Here is a 22343-nt window from a genome sequence, read left to right on the forward strand (position 1 = left end):
CAGAAATGTAGAATCATGAAAGAAGGATCATCACAAATAGAAAAATCAGTTTATGTTGATTCATAAGATCGATGTTACTGACGAGCAAATCTTTACAATTTAGCATGGATAGTGGTAAGGTATGAGGTCGGTTAGGTATATTTATCGATTGCCACGATTTCGGCTTATATTTGACCATCCTCAGCCCTAAAATATAATGTTGTTATAGTAAATAAATGGATCAATAACAGAAATATCGGGAGGCGTCGGTGTCCGCAACGGTTTAGTCGTTGACACGGTGTCTTAACTGGAAGGTCCCGGGTTCGAATCCGGCGGCCCTGCGCTTTGTTTCAAAAACCTGTTTTTTTTTGTTTTGAGGGTTGATATAACCTCTGGTGTTGCGAACCCTCGTAAAAAAATCTTACTAACTATACTTAACGAACAGAAAAACCAGTACAGATTAGAGCCACGAGCAAAAAATATGCCAATGGGAATTCATCCAATAGAAAAATCAGTAAATATTGTTCAATAACAGAAATATCGATCCTTCGCCAACAAGGAAATGAGTTCAGATTGGCATCACAAATTAAAAAAAATAGGTACGACGCATGTACCTATTTTTTTTAATTTGTGATGCCAATCTGAACTCATTTCCTTGTTGGCGAAGGATCGATATTTCTGTTATTGAACAATATTTACTGACAATTAATTAAGGTTTTTAGTTGAGATGAAAAAACGTTAATGGCATGAGCGGGATTCGAACCCACGATCTTCGGCTAGATACGCCGCTGTTCTACCACTTGAGCTATCATCTTGAAAAATGGCAAAAAGAAGGGAAAACTCAAAAGGTGAGGGTTGAGATGGGGAGTTGGTGTCCGAGTGGATCGAGGTCACGATAGCTCAAGTGGTAGAGCAGCGGCGTATCTAGCCGAAGATCGTGGGTTCGAATCCCGCTCATGCCATTAACTTTTTTTCATCTCAACTAAAAACCTTAATTAATTGTAATGTATTAATTGGTAAAGCGGACCACGAAATTAGTGAATTTAATATTTACTGATTTTTCTATTGGATGAATTCCCAAAAAAATAGGTACATGCTGTATTCACCAACAAGAAAATGAGTTCAGATTTGGATCACAAATAAAAAAAATAGGTACATGCTGACTTCACCAAGAGACAAAATGGAACATTTTAGTTTAGCAGTCGATAGAAAAATACGTACATATTCACTAAAATAACAGGAAAACTGGTACATGTACAACAGGATAGTTACACGTCGACTTTTCTAACAGGATAGGTACAACTAATTGACGTTTCTAAAACAAAAATCGATGCATGTTACTTTAACAACAGAAACGGAGGTACATGTTGCTTCACATACAGAATAACCAGTGCATGTTGACATCACATAATAGAAAAATTGATTCGTGTTAACTCAGCCGATAGAAAAATTTGTAAATGTTGATAAAAGACAGAAATTTCGGTACATGTTAACATCACAAAAGAGAAAAACATACATGTTGACTTTACCTTAAAGGAAATTGGTACAGGTTGACATCATGAATAAAAAAATAGGTCCGTGTTTATTGAACCAACAGAAAAATTGTACGTTCTGACTAAAGTAACAAGAAAACAGGTACATATTTACTTCAACTACAAGGAATTGGTAGAGGTTGGCGTCCGAAATGAAAAATTGGTAAATGTTGATAAATAATAGAAATATTGGTACATTTTTACATAAAAAACAGAAAAATAGGAACATGTTTATTTTACAAACAGAAAAAAACAATACTTGTTAACTTTCCAGGCAAAAAATATATATTATTTACTTCACAAAACAAAAAATTTTGCGTGTTAGTTAATAATCTGTTAACGCCAAAAAACACCGTCTCCAAACATCTTGTATTTGACTCCAGCAACAGCCTCTAAAGCTCTGCGTTCCACTTTGTTTCAGGTATTTTTTGTAAATATTTTGTTTTATTTTTATTTAAAGGCAAATGTACCTATGTAAGAATTTTGAAATAAAGACTTAACTAACTATTGACTTCACATTCACATAGGTCCATATTGGTTTAACTCACAATGTTGAGTTAACTACAAGAAAAATTGGTACATTCTGTACACGTCAATAAAAAAAATGTTCATATTGATTTGTCAAGTATGTTAGTAGGAAAACTGTACTAGCAGCAACATATTAACTTTTCTAAGAGAAAAATCCGCGCATGTTGACTTCACTAACAAAAAAAATTATAATTATTGGGTTGTCCGGAAAATAATGCAGGATTTTGGTATTAAACAAAAAAAAAGAAACTAGTTACTTTAAAGCAATGTTCTTTAATCAAAATAATTTCCCATACTCTCAATACATTTCTCCCAACGTGTTGGTAACTTATTAATTCCGTCTGAGTAGAATTCAGAATTTTTAGAATTGATAAAGTCAATAAATGCATTTTCCAGTTCCGTTTGATTTTTGAATATTATGTGTTGTAAGTAGTGGTCCAGGTGTCTAAAAAAATGGTAGTCAGTAGGCGAGAGGTCCGGAGAGTAGGGTGGGTGAGGCAAAGTTTCATAGCCAAGCTCCAATAATTTTTGTGACGTTACACGTGACACATGTGGTCGAGCGTTGTCATGCAACAAAATGGGCCCTTTCCGATTGACCAAAGAGGGCTTCATTACTGCCAATTTCTGATGCATGGTATTAATTTGGTTACAGTATGATTCAGCATTGATGGTTTCGCCAGGATTTAAGAAGCTGTAGTGTATTAAACCAAATGAAGCCCACCATACCGTAACCATTACCTTTTTTTGATGAGTTGGGGGCTTTGGAGCTTCTCCTTTGTCGAGCCACTGTCCAGAACGTCTAGTGTTATCGTAGAGAATCCACTTTTCGTCACATGTAACAATTCTGGCCAGAAATGGGTCATTCTTGTTTCGACAAAGAAGTGATGCACAAACATCAAAGCGCTGATTTTTTGGCGATCGTTTAATGAGTGTGGAACCCAATTTTCGAGTTTTTTCACTTTTCCAATCGCCTTGAGGTGGTCAGCGACGGTCGTTTTACTGACTTTGAGTTGCTCTGCAAGTTCTCGAACAGTTGTTTTGGGGTTTTCTTCCACCACTGATCGCAGAACATCATCATTAAGAGAGGAAGGCCTTCCACGACCTTCTTCATCTTCAAGGCTGAAATCTCCCTCCCGAAATTTTTTAAACCACCTTTGCACAGTGCACTCATTAACACAACCCTCGCCCCAGACTTGGTTAATGTTTCTAGCCGTTTGGGCTCCGCTTCGGCCGAGTTTAAACTCGTAAAAGAAAATCGTACGAAATTCTCGCTTTGACATTATAAGGATGACTGAATTATTTCCAAGTAGCGGAATGCTACAGAGGTAAACAAACAATATCATTTGGAAGAGGATTAATAAGTGTTGACATTCATACAAATGAGTAATCCTGTAAACGTAAACAGAATATTTTATATAGATTTTTTTTAATGAAAACTTAAAATCCTGCATTATTTTCCGGACAACCCAATATATAGTCCATTATATTTAGTGGTCTATGGACTAAATTACTTCGTGCAATTAATTAATCCTTTTATGTAAGGTTTTGGTTGAAATGAAAAAGTCATTGCGATAAGCGGGATTCGAACTCACGACCTTCGGTTAGACACGACGTTGCTCTACCACTTGAGCTATCGTGGTAGGTATCGTGGCACTATTGTATCCCGCTCGCGGACTGACTTTTCATTCGAACCAAAACCTTACATAAAAGGATTAATTAATTGAAAGAAATAATTTGGTCAATAGTGCACTAAATATTATGGATTTATAGTTGACATTGATCGACCTACGTAGTTTAAACTGATGTTGTATTGGATCGTCTTGAGGTCATTTTCATCATCATAATGGATTTAATAAACAAAACGAAGTAAACTTCACTAACAGCTCCCCGTGGCCACTTAATATGTCGCAGAGGATCCTGATTACCCGACATTTGTAAAATGGCAAAAAGGAGGGAAAATTCGAAAGTTGTAGGTTGAGATTGGGGAGTTGGTGTCCGAGTGAATCGAAGTGGTTAGAGCAGCGGCGTATTTAGGCGAAGGCGTGGGTTCGAATCCCGCTCGTGGCACTGACTTCTTCATTTCAACCAAACCCTTCATAAAATAATTATATATAGTCTAAAATAAGCAAAATACAATAAATTTACAATGTTTTATGACAAGGCACTAAATAGGTCATCGTCGCATCTTTATGTACCCTAGCGATGGATCGCACTTTAAGATGTGATCAGAGGCTCAACAATAAATTGAAGGAAAATGCTTTATATATGCTGAAAGTGCTCAAGTCTCTTAAAAATAATCAAAATTCAATGTGGACTGGGGAAAGGTTGCACATATTGTATTTGCCTTCCTTGCTGATAAACAACCTTGACATAAGGTGTTTTTTTACGAAGGTTCGCAACAGCAGAGGTTATATACAGGGAGGAGCGGATAGGAAAAAAAAAGCAGAGGTTATATCAACCCTCGGGGTGCCGGTGTTTTTGAAAAAAAAGCTCATTTGTAAGTATGTCGGCTTCGAATGCAGGGCCGCTGGATTCGAACCCGGGACCTTCACCTTACAGTGATGAGCGCCGTGTCAACGCCTAAACCGTTGAGGCCACCGACGTCCCTCTCTAGCACTATTGGATTTATGATATATGTATAATGAAAATATACTCAAAGTAGCGGGAATTTTTCGCCTTAGGCAATTTTTAAATTTTCTTGAAAAAACAAACAGTCTAGCAATATCTCAGCGTTTATACTAATGGGAATGAATGAACGAGATAACATATTAATATGATGATAAAGATATATACGAGTGATATATTCAAATATGGGCAAAAATAGAATTATTGAATAGAATTACTTTTATTGGTAATCAAATGAAAAACAATTTTTTTTTCTATAACAACGATTTCAGTCAATAGGTTCTGGAATGTGTGACACTGGAAGTTGTGGGAAAATGTTCATACAATCGTTATGTAAATTTACGTTTTCTCAATAATACGTGTATAAAATGCCTGAATTAGATTTTAAAATTTCCGCCCAGCCCCCTGAATTCGAACCCGGGACCTTTATCTTACAGCGATGAGCGCCGTGTCAACGCCTAAACCGACGCCCCTTTGAAAAGCAAGATTCAGAGATTGACGTCATGCTGTTGGACTTAGTTCAACGGCTTCAAAATCGGACATTGAGGAGAAAAATGAACGTTCACTTGGAAGGTAGAAATGATATTCACCACGATCACAAACCAGAAACAGTCAACAGCAAACTATTTTTTAGCCAAAAAGAGGAAATTCCACATCGACTTGGACGATGTTCATCCGCTTGACGTCAACCACCTGATAGGAGGCAAATCTGACCGTCAATGAACTAATAATGTTAAAAAATATTATTAACTGTAAAACAGACACAATAATATTTCTCAGTTAAAATGTATGGAGCAAAAAGAAACATATGTTTTTAAATATGTTTGATTGATTAAAACAACAAATCAACATGTGTTAACTCAATTTTCCATAATGCGCAGTGATATGTTTTCATTTAATTTTGTTTTATTGATAGTCGGTGTATTTCAGATGTCAACCCTTTCTGGTGTTCATCTTATGGAGAGCGACAGAGGTCCTTATTATATGAAAACATTTCCGAGTCTAATGGTGTTTAGAGACAGGCAGAAAAGGGAACCCATATGCAACGGTGTTCTTACAGCACCAAAGGTCGTACTGACGACTTGTAGGTGCATCACCTACAAAGGTTACAAGGATGCCATCCACTACGAATACCTCGTCGGGCCTTACGAGTGGGGTTTTGCAGAAATGACGAACATCGACTGGGTAGAGACTCACGAAAACTGCACGAGGTCAAACAAGACTGATTTCGTCCTGAACGACCTGGCTTTCGCAGTGACGCAGAAAGGGTTTCCGGACGTGCCCGTCATACAGCGGCCGGCCTTCGCCCCGGACAAGCCATATTTATCGTGCCGCGGGCTCTTAAGGATTAAACGCGAGACGTTTTCCCATTATCAGTTTAATTCGATAAAATCGGAAATATGCGCTAAGCATGTTTGCGACCGAGATTGCAAGGAGATTCGGGACGGTGTGCTACAAGGATTAACAACTTGCGGCAAAATGCCCGACGCGGGTTATACCGATCTTCTTCTGGGTAGCCCGGTCTACTGCGACCCTAATGGGCTCGGTCTGGTAAACATTTATAGAAAAAAACTTGTCTATTTTACATTCGTCGAACCTGAATTTTATGATAAGGCGCTAGGTGCACTTAGCAAGACCAGCGAATTACACCGAGAAGGGATTTTCTCTTGGTATATTATATTTCTTTTGTCTTTAATCTTTTCTGTATTGAATAAATAAGCAAACTTACACACAAATCACTCAGGCATTTAGATACTTCTGCATAGTTCTTTTACAAATTCAATTAACATAGTTTATACTAGTAGTTTGGTCATTTTTAATCATCCTGAACTATCTATGACAGGCTTTGACTATCGCAGGACATACGGGAAAATTGATCAAAGTAGCGATGACTAGAATCGAGCAAAATATTAAAAAGTTCATCATTCTGTATATCTCAACAGAAATATCGCATCATACAATTTAAATTAAAAAATTAAGTTATCAATTCAAAAATATCAATTCAAAAATACCAACCCATAAATAGGCCACTTTTTGAAAAATAATGGTTCTGCTCACATATTTGTTTTCAACTATCCGAATTTCGAGCATTAAATACTCATCATCAGGTTGAAGGAGTTACAAAACATGTTGACTTTACACATAGTCAAATAGGTACATACTAACTTAACCACTAGGAAAATAGGTACATGTTGATTTTATGAACAGAAAAATCATATGCTGACTTCATGAATAGAGCAATAGTTCTACGTTGTTAAAGAAAGATAGGTATATGTTGATCAAAAACAGAAATGACGGTACATGTTGACTACATAAACAGAAAATCAAAAAATTATATATTCAGTTATTGAAGCTCTGGAAAAAATTATGCTAGTAGCTTGGTCGTTTCAGATCATCATGGTATGTCTATTATCGGCTTTGTCTGTCGCTAGGACATACAGACCAGAAAACGCACAGTCCAAAACAGCGAGGATAGGTAGGATGATCGGAATCGACTGAAGTACATACCAAAAGTACATCAACCTGCAAACCTTAACAGCGATTTCACGTGATACAATTTAAATAACCAAATTATGTTGTCGATTCAACGTATTCCAAATTAAAGAATAGTGAATTTAAAAAAATATTACGTAAAAATCAAATTTTACTGAAAGATTTTGACCAAGATCAAAGTCATCCTGATTATGATGATGACAAAGGACGAAGTCAAATCAAATCTTAATACAAGTAATACTAGCTTGGTCATGATGGTTTTGACACACACGTTAACTACAAGAACAGGAAATTTTCAGAAACAGGAAATAAAACACAGACCAACAATTTAACTTCTGTTAATGAATTACCTATATAGCTTTCATACCTTGGGGAGACAAAGTTCGTAAAGCTTCGCACAGGCTTGATGTTGAATCATGTGTCATAGGGGAAAAGTTGACAATTCTTGAATTCTTTCCCTGTTGGGGGGTGGGACTTACAAAGTATTTTTTTGACAAGGCCTGTCAACCGGTTCGAAGTGGTTTGCAATCGTGGGAAGAGCAGGCGTATCGTTGTTCGCTTGTGCTTTTCGGCAGTTTTGGCGTTTCATGAACTTTTTAAAGGTGGTTCTTTAAATGTAAATCATACTTACATTATTGTGATTCTCTGAGAAGTCAACTACCAGAACGCATTTGATTTGAATCATTTTCAAAATCAAAGGTATAAAAATTTATGGTGATCTAGAGGTACATCACGAAATTCAACGTGATGTCTAATAGAAATGAAAATGTTTATGTCCATTCTTTTTCGACGGCAAAAGGACAAAGATGAAGAGGATCGTATGTGACCCTTATATAATCCTCATCATCAGTATTACGGCTTCAGGGATGATTATATAAGATAAAATGGCAACAATTAAACAGATAGTTAAACAGACTGAGATGCTTAAAGTAATATACAGTTTAGTTCATTCTATTCAGCAGAAAACGGCAGGTTGAATTTCTTTTCAACCTATTTTCGCTGGTTTGGTCTATCGTATTAATTTTAAATACCTGGTAGCTGGTCTTTGCGTTTTCACGTGTATGGATCTTCTTTAAGATTTTAATAGTCAGACAAAACCGTTCAGATTAGGCCGACAAGGATGTCCGGGGACGATACTGGTTCAGTTTCATCTTTTCCCAAATCGGACAAGCGTCTTTCATTCAATCCCATTGAAAAAAAGTAAAATCAAAGACGTGTTAATGGAAGAGTGTGAAAATCATTTATTGCATTTTAACATCGAAAATCGTCATCACTCGCAAAACAATTTTCACAAATCGGAAACTTAAAATTCACTTGAGGAAAGTATTCATCGCCCCCTGATCCTCTCCGGGGCGATGGACTGGAGGACGGCAGCGTATCTTCTAGGAGCGCCCGTTGTAAAAAGGAGTCTCTGCGCTGCACCTCCTCCGCCTAAGTCTGTCGCTACAACAACAACAAATTATATTTAATATTTATTTTAAAAAAAATAAAATGCCTATGTAATCTCATAAAATTTAAGTCAATTTCAAACATCCTTAGAGTTTTATATTCGTTGTTGAGTAAAAATAAGGACTTTACATAGTTTTTATTGTGTGCCCTGTTGAAATGTATTCTACAATAGAACAAAAAGCAGAACAGGCTACAGTCAAACTAGTCAAAGAAAGATCTTTATGAACGTTATGAATTTTTATTTTTTTTATTGATTTTCAGTTTTGATTTATTTTTCTCTCCTGGGTTCAAGATTTCTTCTGGATTGAAACTTTTGTTATACAACGTACATACTTACGTGTGTAATAATGTGTGATAATAATGAAGAAATTTTTCTATTAAAATGATCAATTTGATCATCAGTAGAAAACTAATACCGAAAAAAGTTTTTACAATAGATCAGGTCTTATTTCAATAAATTTATGAATTTTAAATTTGTTATCTTCTTAAATCTTGAATGAATCTCTTTAACCACAATTTTCTTTCAAACTAAAGACTTTTCAAGCCCAAATACCGTAAGTTGTACATAAGACGCTTTCATAACATATAAGAGGCCTTATCATTCATTCGCCTTAAGTTTAAAGATTTTTTTTTTTTGGTGTTTTTATGCAAGGGCGAAAATGGTGAAATTCTTACTCAGAAACTGTCCGTTACGGTTGTTTTCCGGCTGCGGAACGTAGAATCGCGCCTTGAACAGTTTCGAGTCGGATTTCTTGGAGATGAGGTCGAGAAACTCCATCTTTTTGTGTTTAGGCCTCCTGAGTTGTGTCTGTGCCTTGCCTGTGAAGCCTGTTGTGTCGCCTGAGTCGGTGAGAGTTTTTGTTGATTCACGTCATGTGTAGCAACATGTGATAATTTTACAAAGCTCATTTTAACTTACAACAAACGTAAGTTGTATAAATATACAGTCGACTCTTGTTAATTGGAAACTTGATAATTCGAATTTCTTGATAATACGAACTCCTCAGAAGGAAACCGGTAGATCGATAAAATTCTGTGCATTTCGATACACTCAGTAATACGAAATATTTTTCGGGGGAGAAAAAGCATGCTATTAATTGAAATGGAGCACTTCCCACTTTTATAATTTGAACTTTTTCTTTGGTACATTATATTCCTCTAAATTTCCATGTATTGTTTATTTACTTATGGCCTAAAGTTTATTCTAGTTTTCTCTAGTTTGTTATTTTCTGCAGCCAGTGTTTTATCAATGTGTCCATGATGTCCTCAGCACTGGCCACTTCGGAAAATCATTTAAACAAATGCCAAGTGGGGCGTCGGTGGCCTCAACGGTTTAGGCGTTGACACGGCGCTCACCACTGTAAGGTAAAGGTCCCGGGTTCGAATCCAGCTCGACATTCTTACAAATGGGCTTTTTTTCAAAAACACCGGCACTCTGAGGGTTGATATGACCTCTGCTGTTGCAAACCGTCGGAAAAAGAAATAAAAAAAAACAAAGGTCACATTGAAAGAAAAACCACTTCACGAATTTTTCAATAATGCGTAACGATGTTCGATTTTACAGTTGATCTACTTCCGGTTTTCATTCGTTTTGCTATGTTTTATACATGTACAATTTAAGCAATAACTTGGGAAAATGCATATCAACTCTTAACAATTTTTTTTCTTCCTCTCGATAATTCGAATTTTTTTCGCGGCCACTAGTTTCGAATTATCAAGAGACGACTGTGCTAAAAAAAAGGAGAATGTTGAAGAATTAAAAAGAGAAACACAAAAAAAGTTTTGACTAAATTTTTTTCCACGTTCTCAGGACAGGCGACCTCTAACTTCCTCAAAAACCGACTCATTTCATTCTCCGCTGGCGGAATCTGAATACACTTTACTTGAGGAAATAAAATGTATAGAAATATTTAATTGAGCTAAAAAAAAAAAAAATTATTTCATGTTAAATTGGAGATACAGGTTACCCTGTAGCTTCCTGGTAGGTCATTCTCTCTGTTATTATTATTATTATTGTTTAAATATTTATTATTTTATGCTATTGAGACGACATTTATTACTATATTTTTTACTAGTTCTTGATCATTTCCATCCGGGCGGAACGTCCATCCGTTATTTGTGTCTGTGTCTTTTGAAAATTTTACCATTTTCACTGGTTTAGTCTGAGCTTTTACCTTGTGAATGTCCTTTTTATAAGTTCTAATCGTCAGTTCAATTGGAGATACGGGTTATCCTATCCTCTAGTACCTCGTAGCTTATTCTCTCTATTATTATTGTTGTTTCAATAAACTTCACGAATTTTTCAATAATGCGTAACAATGTTCGATTTTATAGTTGATCTACTTCCGTTTTTCATTCGTTTTACTAAATTTTATACATGTACAATTTGAGCAATAACGGAAAAATGCATATAAACTCATAACAATTTTTTTTCTTCCTCTTGATAATTCGAATTTTTTTCGCGGCCACTACAGTTTCGAATTATCAAGAGTCGACTGTGTTAAAAAACGGAGAATGTTGAAGAATTACAAAGAGAAGTACAAAACAAGTTTTGACTAAATTTTTTTCCACGTTCTCAGGACAGGCGACCTCTAACTTCCTCAAAAACCGACTCATTTCATTCTCCACCGGCGGAATCTGAATACACTTTACTTGAGGAAATAAAATGTATAGAAATATTTAATTGAGCAAAAAAAAAAAATTATTTCATGTTAAATTGGAGATACAGGTTACCCTGTAGCTTCCTGGTAGGTTGTTCTCTATATTATTATTATTATTGTTTCAATATTTATTATTTTATGATATTGAGATTATTTTTTACTAGTTCTTGATCGTTTCCATCCGGGCGGAACGTCCATTCCCGTTATTTTTGTCTGTGAGTTTTGAAAAGTTTACCATCTTCACTGGTTTAGTCTGAGCTTTTACCTTGTGAATGTCCTTTTTATAAGTTCTAATCGTCAGTTAGAGTAATTGGAGATACAGGTTATCCTATCATATAGCTTCCTAGTAGCTTATTCTCTCTATTATTATTGTTGTTTTAGCATTTATTATTTTATGGTATTGAGACGACATTTATTACTCTATTTTAACTAGTCCATGATCGTTGTAGTTTGAGTAAAAATATGATTGTCCGGTTTTGTCTTCGACTGTACTCGATGCTACCCGAGGAAAATCTGGACAGTGGGGATCGCAGAGCGTAGAGTAGGGTAGCGTTGCATATCGGGCAGATGTGCATGGGGTAATACAATCTTATGGAAAAACGAACTTTGGATTTGCGTCGGGTAGCGTCGCATGGCGTTGCATCGGGTGTGTTCCCGGCTTTAGATGGGTCTTACATGACTTGCCTACAGAGCAAGTCCACGAAATACCTGTATTACAAGATATGCAATCACAGGAACTACAATCATTGCTCCTATGAAGGTAGGCTTGCCTAGTAGGTTTCTCTGGCGGATAGAAGAGTTTTGGCTCCCGTTATGTTTCTGTACAAGATCCTAAATAATTTTATTGACTCTCCGGATATATTATCTTGTATTGTCTTTAGGGTTCCACATTGTCAACTGCGGACCCATGAATTGTTTAGTGCTTCACGGCATATGACCAAATACGGGTCCCTTCCGATCGTTAAAAAAGATCAAACAAGCTTTAAAATGTAATTGTGGGTTTATTTATTACTTCTGTTGCGTTATTTATTAATCTATTTACAGTATTTTTTTTGTAAAAGTGTTGGCGCTTCTTTGCTGTTATTTTTATTAAATTCACTAATTTCGTGGTCCGCTTGACCAATTAATATATTACAGCTAATTAAGGTTTTTAGTTGAGATAAAAAAGTCAATGGCACGAGCGGGATTCGAACCCACGATCTTCGGCTAGATACGCCGCTGCTCTACCACTTGAGCTATCGTGACCTCGATCCACTCGGACACTAACTTCCCATCTCTACCCCACCTTTTGAATTTTCCCTCCTTTTTGCCATTTTTAAATTTCAATCATGAAGTATACTTCACTAAAGCTCTCCGTGGCCATTTCATTTGTCGTCGAGAATCCAATCCGATTACACGACATTTGAAAAATGGCAAAAAGGAGGGAAAATTCAAAAGGTGGGGTTGAGATGGGAAGTTAGTGTCCGAGTGAATCGAGGTCACGAAAGCTCAAGTGGTAGAGCAGCGGCGTATCTAGCCGAAGATCGTGGGTTCGAATCCCACTCGTGCCATTGACTTTTTTTATCTCAACTAAAAACCTTAATTAATTGTTATTTTTATTTTTATATTCTTTTTTAATATTTTATAGTGTAATGATTGTTGTGTTGTGTTGCTTGACTCTCCTATGCTTGGGTACCTGACCTCTTTGGACTGTAAATAAATATAAAAAAAATCTCAGTCTTACTTTCCACTCCTTTTCTTTTGATGATCATAATAATTATATTCAACAAAACATCAATGTACAACAAAACATCAGACTGGATTATTAATTTTTAAATACATATAATGATTGATATTGAGATTATAATAATGAGAATATTTGTTTGATAATTTTATATTTTTAACTTGTTCTTGATCGTTTTCCTCTAGGTGGTATGTCTATTCTAGCTAAATGTGTGTGTTTTAATAGGTTTTCTATATTCACCGGTTCGTCTGTGCGTTTAACCATGTTTATGGAATTTATATTGGTTCTAATCATCAGTTCAATTGTAGATACAGGTTACCCTGTAACTACAGAAAAGGACTTGCATAAGGAAAAACGGACAGACTAATCATAGAACCTGGCGAAACCCACACTTCTGGCATTATCTTCCAAATCGCATAGTCTTTCGTTTCGCTCCTGTTCTTTTGGCTATACTCATAGAAATGGTCAGTCATAATAAATTTAATAAAGCATAAATGTAGGCTATAAATGGAGCAATACTCTAGACTGTATAATAAATAATACATGATGATAAATTGTTGAGATTTATTAGGATATTTTTAGTTATTTGTTTTAACTGATGCTTTACAGTTCCCTTCTTTTATCTGTGAGTTTGGTGAATTTGTTCAATCTTCACTTGTTCTTCTGTGTGCTTACCCATTGTATCTTTTGTGTATGTTCTTATCGTCAGACGAAACTGACGGGAAATGGACATGTTTATTTCCTCGCGTAAAAATATAATTTACCCTATCGATTTTTATGAATATTTCACACACTTTCAAGTACTGTCTACTTTATAGATTGTCAAAAAAGACTAAGAATCCTTGATAATTTGTTGAGTAAACTTATTTGAAGAATATCATACTGTATATCTTCGACATCCCCTCCAGGAAAGAAAAATCCCTTTTTCGTCCTGATTTTTATCCTCACCGTTCAATAAACGCCCGAGGGGCTTGGATACACCATCAAGAGATAGCGTTGGCATGTAGGCTGAACTAAGTTTCACCCCCTCCGGGGTGAAAAGTACCCCGGTTTACCACCGGGTGCCAGCTCAATAAGGCTTTATGCGATTTAAGCTCGATCCACGGCAAATACTGGCTTTTTTGAACCCGGGATAAAGCAAAGAAAAAATTTAAACATTTAACATAACATTAAAAAAAATCAATGTTTGATATGTAAAATCCACGCTCTATCTTGCTTTTAAATAGTAATGAAAAGTGAGAGTGAGTGAGGGAGGGAGTGAGAGAGAGTTCCTTGAATGGTCTGGCCTGTGTGTTCTTGCGTATGCATAAGCTCTAATGCTTCGAGAGGCTCTCTAAGCTTCTAACTGGTTCTAACGGTTGAGAAACAACAAATAGCACAAGAGCATTTACAGAGGAAAAGAAGGAATAAGAGAAACAGAAAGATAGAGATAGAAGATAGATAAATAGATTGATAGAGAGAGAGAGTATGTGAGAGAGAGAGAGAAAGAGAAGAAAGACAGAAATACAAAAAATAGGTACATTTTGACTTTATGGACAGAAAAATGATATGCTGACTTCATCAACAGAGCAATAGTTCTACCTTGTTAAAGAAAGATAGGTATATGTTGATCAAAAACAGAAATGACGGTACATGTTGACTACATAAACAGAAAATCTTATATATTCAGTTATTGAAGCTCTGGAAAAAATTATGCTAGTAGCTTGGTCGTTTCAGACCATCATGGTATGTCTATTATCGGATTTGTCTGTCGCTAGGACATACAGACCAGAAAACGCACAGTCCAAAACAGCGAGGATAGGTAGGATGATCGGAATCGACTAATGTACATACCAAAAGTTCATCAACCTGCAAACCTTAACAGCGATTTCACATGATACAATTTAAATAACCAAATTATGTTGTCGATTCAACGTATTCCAAATTAAATAATAGTGAATAAAAAAATATTACATAAAAATTAAATTTAACTGAAAGATTTTGATCAAGATCAAAGACATCCTGATTATGATGACAAAAGACGAAGTCAAATCAAATCTTAATACAAGTAATACTGGGTTGGTCATGATGGTTTTGATACGCGCATTTACCTACAAGAACAGGAAATTTTCAGAAACAGGAAATAAAACACAGACCAACAATTTAACTTCTGTTAATGAATTACCTATATAGCTTTCTTACCTTGGGGAGATAAAGTTCGTAAAGCTTCGCACAGGCTTGATGTTGAATCAAGTGTCATAGGTGAAAAGTTGACAATTCTTGAATTCTTTCCCTGTTGGGGGGTGGGACTTACAAAGTATTTTTTTGACAAGGCCTGTCAACCGGTTCGAAGTAGTTTGCAATCGTGGGAAGAGCAGGCGTATCGTTGTTCGCTTGTACTTTTCGGCAGTTTTGGCGTTTCATGAACTTTTTAAAGATGGTTCTTTTGTGCATGTAAATCATACTTTCATTATTGTGATTCTCTGAGAAGTCAACTACCAGAACGCATTTGATTTGAATCATCTTCAAAACCAAAGGTATAAAAATTTATGGTGATCTAGAGGTACATCACGAAATTCAACGTGATGTCTAATAGAAATGAAAAAAAGGAATATTTATGTCTATTCTTTTTCGACGGCAAAAGGACAAAGATGAAGAGGATCGTATATGACCCTTATATAATCCTTTTCATCATCAGTATTACAGCTTCAGGGCTGATTATATAAGATAAAATGGCAACAATTAAACAGATAGTTAAACAGACTGAGGTGCTTAAAGTAATATACAGTTTAGTTCATTCTATTGAGCAGAAAACGGCAGGTTGAATTTCTTTGTCAACCTATTTTCGCTGGTTTGGTCTATCGTATTAATTTTAAATACCTGGTAGCTGGTCTTTGCGTTTTCACGTGTATGGATCTTCTTTAAGGTTTTAATAGTCAGACAAAACCGTTCAGATTAGGCCGACAAGGATGTCCGGGGACGATACAGGTTCAGTTTCATCTTTTCCCAAATCGGACAAGCGTCTTTCAGCAATCCCATTAAAAAAAAAAAAAAAAAAAAAAAAAAAAAAAAAACAGAATAGAATAGAAATACAGAAAGAGAATGAGCATAAAAATAGAAATTAGAGAAAGATATAGAGAGTGGCAAAATATAGCGCAAGACCGATAAAAAAGAAACAGTAAGAAAGTGATAGTGAGCAAAAAGAAAAGAGAAAAATACCGAGTAATAAGAATGAGCGAAAAATAGATAGACAAAATAGTGTGAGTAGGAGCGAGAAGAGAGCAGAGATGAAGAGAAAGAAAGAGAAAAATACCGAGTAATAAGAATGAGTGAAAAATAGATAGACAAAATAGTGTAAGTAGGAGCGAGAAGAGAGCAGAGATGAAGAGAAAGAAAGAGAAAGAGAGAGAGAGAGAGTGAGAGAGATGAGTGAAAGCCTGCACTTGACTAAATGAACTCTGCAAAAGTTTGTTATAAAAATAAGGTCCGTTAGAAAGAGGTCCCAGTCTGTCGACGGTCAAAACAAATTTCAGTCCTAAAAGTATTTCTAGCTGTATCAGTATAATTTTGTTAAGCGCTGCTGCTTTCTTGATATAGTTTTAAGTATCTGACGAGTGGAAATCGTCAAATCCTTGTTGATGTACGTTTGAAGGAAAGAACTTTTTTCAGGTCAACAATATTCCTCATCCAGTCTTGTCCTCTTTTTGTCACTAGTCTTTGAACTTATGTTGGAGGCTGCTTGGATAGGATTCGGTTTAAAAGACAGAATTGCGGCGTCATTTGCATAGGTAGTAATCAAGGCGTTGGGACGTATAGGAACATAAGGAGTATAAATGGTAAACAGGAGAGGGCACAGAATATCCCCTTGTTGGTCTGAGTATCCGTTGCCGCACCACACTCTGAAGCAGCGGTCAGTTAAATAGGATTGGACAAGTTTACAAAGGGTGCCTGGGTGACCGTATCAAAACCCCGGGTCATATCCTAGACCAACCATGCAACACCGTGCTTGATCGTGGAATGATGGTGACAAAAGGCGGATTGGAGAAAAGAAAAATTCTGTAAATCTAGGGTGGGTATTAAATGTTCTAAAAATGAGTCTTTCCAGAATCATATTTTGACATCGGCCTCACTTTATTCTTGTGAAAGGTTCTGGTGTTGTCCTTATAAAACTAAGAGTCTTGTTAGTATGCTTTCATATTATCACAACGATTCAACGTAGTATGACAGATACAATAATTATTTTTAGTAATAGAAGCACCATGAGAATGCGACTGCTCACTGTAATTGTTCAAATTCAGCTCCAAATTTCCAATAAGTAGTTTTTGGGCAATGCAGCATTTTGTTTGTTTCTACTGTTGTGTAGATTTTCAAATTGTCGCAAATAAGAACTCAAATCTTGGTTAACATGGTACTTTGTCGTTTATGTCGTCCTAGAAGACGGACCTGAAGAACACCTGAGGTGGCAAAAATTTGAGCGATTTTATAATCAAAAATTGACAATTTGATATCTCCCGCTAAGGTCAATCAGATATCAATTGCAGAACGGATCCATGAATTCTAATGATGATATAATTTTTCAAGAAGCTGATGATTATTTAACTGATCAAATGCATTAGGGAAATCTAGGTAAACCACACGATGTCCAACTCGAATTTCTTTAACTATGTAGTCTTGAAAAAATAATAGGTTTAATAATGTTTAGTGTTGATAGTTTAATAATAGTTTTAGTGTAATAGTTTAAGTACTTTTTTCAAGAATAAAAATTGCTCTACGTTCTTCTTTGTGAACTGTTGTGATTATTTTTGTACACCCAACTTTTCCTACAAAAAGGCATTGTAAGCTTTTTTTGTAAGTAAAAATTGTATAAAACGAATCAATATACCTTCCCTAAGGGAAAACTGTAAAGGGATTTAAGTATTAAGTACAACATGTGGTGTTTAGTGACCGTTAGTTAGTTATCATTCGGAAATTTAAAAAATTTAAAATTTTCTAGTATTGTATAGATACATTTTTTTATATCTGAAAATTTGTTCTAGCATTGTATAATTTCATTTTTTCACATCCTACATGTATTTGTAAAATTTAAACAATGTTTGTAAATCCTAGGCCCTGAAGATGATCTCAATAAAGGCCGAAACGTTGGCACGATAAAGAAAATGTTTTTCTAAAACCTACGTCACACCAGACCGCATCTCACGATCTCGGAATAATTATTAAGTACAATTTTCCAATAAGAAAACAAAAACTAAACGATAAACCAAGGCACACGTGAAGCTAATTCCTGAATAACTCAGTCAATAGAGTTAAAATGTTCAGCTCTAAAAAAAATAATAATAATAAACAAGGTGAAATTAAGGATATATCTTAAATCCAAAAGTGCTAAAACACTTTCGAGACAAATCTGTCAGAACTAAAATTACTTTAACCAGTTGCATATCCCAAATCATCTACAAATTAACAGTTAATATCGCAATTTGTACATAGCAGTAGGTAGTACGTGAAAAAAGCGAAAATATAAAGGTTTTTCACTTTGCTCATTTCGGACGTTTTGCACTCCTAACACGTGAAACGGGGGAGAATAAACCGTAGAAATACGATACTTCGAGCTTAGAGCTTTTATCCTAGGTTCCAAAGTGATTTTGTTCTGTTTGCAGATTCACGTCACTGGATGTCACCACACGGACATCCGATAGCCTTCTTTCATCTTGCTGTACGTTCCCACACTTGCCCTTCCTCATGAACGTTGAGGACAGTCCGTCACACATACTAACATAATTTTTAATCAAACCAATTATCACGCCCTTTCTTAATTTCTGAACTGTTCTAAAGACCTCTTAATAGAACATCCTTACAACCTAGAAACATTATTGGCATCAGAAGACAGTGACATTTATGATAGCCTATATCAATTTATAATGTCCTGTGAGATCACAGTATAAATATTTATAATTTAGTTCTTCAGTTAAACATACACATTGTTACATAATTATTTAATTGTTATTATTTGTTATTTGTTAAAGTTAGCTTACACATATTTATTATTCTATTTGTTTTATTTATAATAATATTTATTGCTCTTCCAAAATATAAATAGGTATGTGTGCTTGTGTATATACATGTATGTGTATGTGCTTATGGGTGTATATATATGTATGTGTATGTATGTATTTAAAAATATTTAAAAATAACCTATGGCCAATAAACAAATTTAAGGCCCTGAAAAAAAGATTTCTGACGTACATCCAATAATCAATGTATACGTTATACTAATAGAAACGTCCATTTGTGTTATGTATATAATAATAGGAGCAAGAGAGAGACACACACACACACACAGAGAGAGAGAGAGAGAGAGAGAGAGAGAGAGAGAGAACAAGAGGTACAAGATATAGAGAGATTTGTTTAAATTGAGGTATAAAGGGAAAATGTGCGCGAAGCGCAACATGATACATAGCACGAGATAATCCAAAATAAAAAGGAAAAACTAAAACACATAGTTATCCAGTAATAACGCTACTAAATCAGAAATCGTCACTTAATCACTCGCCTCTCTGAGAGCAGGATACGAAGCCACTGCCTTTTTAGACATCTAGGACGATTGCTACGAAAATATTCGGAGGAAAGCAGTTGCGGTTGGAAACACAGAACGAAAATTCTACAACGAATCTAAGGATTCGTGATTGTAAGATCTGAATTCTCCAAAGAATGGTTTGGTTGAACCATATAGTTCTATGTTGTATGTCCATATTTGTATCAGTATTTAGTTGTATATGAATTTTTTTTTTCAGGAGAGAGTTTAGATCTGTTGTCTAGTAGTCTTTCAAGTGATTGGTATCGTTATCGCAGTTCTACCATTTTTATCGTGCACGGGGATTCGAGGTGAGTTGTTTGCTTAGAAACAGTTCTAGGTAATGGATGACGTTTTGTTTGGGAAGGGGGTGAGGTTAGATTAAGTAGATTGGAGGCAATACGTTATGTTTTGATACTTCGTGATGTTTATTTTGATTCGCCAGTTTTTAATGCAACTTATCCGTGTCTCCAGTGTCTAGAGAGTTTGGGGTGCTATGACTGGGTCGGAGGTAGAGGATAGACCGGCAATGACGTCAGATATGCTAGGATGGTGGGGTCGGAATGGGAAGGGATATCGGCAGTATATATTGAGTACAATAACGGACCGAGAACGCTACCCTGAGGGACTCCCGTGTTCACCCTGTAGAAAGTATGACTTAGAGTTTCCACATAGATAGGTTTAGAGATACAGGTTGAGTTTTTATTCTCACCATATTTTTTGTTAAGTTAATTTTTTTAAAAAGTTTTTTGTTAGAAAAGCCCCGAGATATATGTTGTTTTTCGAAAAAAGGAAATCTTCACCAACTTCGGACCAATTTACATATTAATTGATATTATGATTAGATAATTATTACATTCAGCTTGGTGCAAATTTCGGTCCGGCGTCAAAAACCCTTTCAAATATTGATGTATATTGTTGTACATGATGTGCGTGTGTATGTGTCTGAAAGAGAGAGAGAGAGTGGGAGAGAGAGAGAGAGAGAGAGAGAGAGAGAGAGAGAAAATTGTGCATGGTGAGAGAAAAGGCTAGAAACGTTGTATTTTATCGTTGTAGATTAATGTCTAGAATATTGATAGATAGCCAAATCTTTCTTTCAACCCTTCCAGCTAAAATGACGTAAATTTGTTAAACACAAAATTATTTACAACTGAACCAGAGAAAATTACACAAAACATTAAGTTGTTATAATTTTCAGCATGCATTCTTGTGTAATCTTTTTTCTGGAATAATTTTTGAATAGCGATTACCTTTCTACTCTGTTTTCGTGGTTCCATTAAAAATATTTAAAGTAGTACAAGTGCAGGTCTACGTAGGAATCTGGATGGCTACTCGTTGCTTCTGGTGGTAATAGGAATAATTATTATAAATTATATTGTATACGTATTCAATTTTTGATTTGCATTCGAAATGTTCGATTAGTTTAGAAATTATATGGATGTTCAAAGTAAGTAAACCGTTTTCAGATCAGCTTAACTTTTCGGTTTTTTTTATTGAACGAGCTCGTTAGCATATAGGCCTTATAAAGCCGGCTTGTTTCCTGTAACATTTTTTTGTAAATAAGTCGTAGAACGGAGTAAGTTAATAAGTCCCTTGTCTTCACTTGGGCTGTTAGACAATGGGCAATAATTGGAAAAAGGAACGCTGACTGGCTGTTGTCCGTGTTTTGTCGCCCTGGGACCGTTCACGGCTCGTTTACACTTTCCCACATTTCTCCGGGCACGCCTATTATCCCCTAGTTTACCGTTGACGCACACTGTGACAATTTTATACCAACAAAACGGCTCTAAAATTGAAAAGCAAACTACCGAGTCTACCTCATAGAAGAAGAAGGATTTACGATTTCATTATTTGCTGGTCGACAAAAAGAAAGGTTAATTACAATACTTCCTTAAATGGGAAGAAACATTAACCTCGCTTCTCGCTCTCTCTCTCACTCACTCTCTCTCTCTCTCTCTCTCTCTCTCTCTCTCTCTCTCTCTCTCTCTCTCTTTCACTCTCTCGTTTTCTATGTATCTTTCTATCCAACTCTATCCATCTATCTCTTCGTACATCTCTCTCTCTCTTTCTCTCTCTCTCTCTCTCTCTCTCTCTCTCTCTATTTCTCGCTTGATCTTTATCTCTCTCACCTTTTTCTATCTCACTCACTTTTCGTCTTTGTTTTTCTTGCTTAGTTACTTGTTGTTTGACTATACATCTACTCATCTAAATATACTTTTACCCTACCGTCTCTATCTTACTATCTATCTATCTACATCTATCCTAGCCTTTTCCTACCTCTGTCCAATCTTTCTCACTATCTCGCTCTCCTCCCTCTCCCTCACTATCTTTCTAGCTAACTTTATCCCCTTCTCCAGATCTTCATCTACCTTGCTCTTTACAGCTCTACCTGCCTCTCTCTCACTCTCTCTCTCTCTCTCTCTCTCTCTCTCTCTCTCCCCAGTCTTTCTTTATCTATCTATTTTCTATTTTCCTGGTTGCGTGATATCAGTTGGGGGGGGAGGATTTCCCTTGGCAATAACATTTCCTTTAATATTTGGAGATTTCATTCATCATTGGGATTCGCTCTTCTTCATAAAATATACAACCGAAAACAATGAAGAAGGAAGTGGCGACGGTGGGCAAAATAAGAGTGTTGAAACTGAAATAGTCAACCAGAATACATACGACTTCTAAGATAAAGAAATAAAATAAATAAAAAAGATTTTTAGAGCTGTTCCACCTAAGATAGGGCTAATTCTAATCCTTTTCTAATATTCCACGGAATTTTCGTAATCTCGGAGTTTCAGAATAAGCAAAAGCTGGTT

At 35.8% G+C, this 22343-nt stretch overlaps 2 long non-coding RNA genes across 2 annotated transcripts; one reads left to right on the forward strand and one right to left on the reverse strand.

The window, feature by feature from the left end:
• Window positions 1-8374: 8374 nt before the first annotated feature.
• Window positions 8375-9371, reverse strand: LOC106661033. The gene is made up of 2 exons (XR_001339619.1): window positions 9282-9371; window positions 8375-8600 (listed from the first exon to the last, which is right to left on the reverse strand). It is a non-coding gene; the product is annotated as an uncharacterized LOC106661033 (long non-coding RNA).
• Window positions 9041-10431, forward strand: LOC106661034. Its single transcript, XR_001339620.2, has 3 exons — window positions 9041-9160; window positions 9259-9532; window positions 10417-10431. It is a non-coding gene; the product is annotated as an uncharacterized LOC106661034 (long non-coding RNA).
• Window positions 10432-22343: the final 11912 nt, after the last annotated feature.

This window comes from Cimex lectularius, unplaced genomic scaffold (assembly GCF_000648675.2).
Source record: "Cimex lectularius strain Harlan isolate CLEC.00 unplaced genomic scaffold, Clec_2.1 scaffold47, whole genome shotgun sequence".
NCBI lineage: Eukaryota > Metazoa > Arthropoda > Insecta > Hemiptera > Cimicidae > Cimex > Cimex lectularius.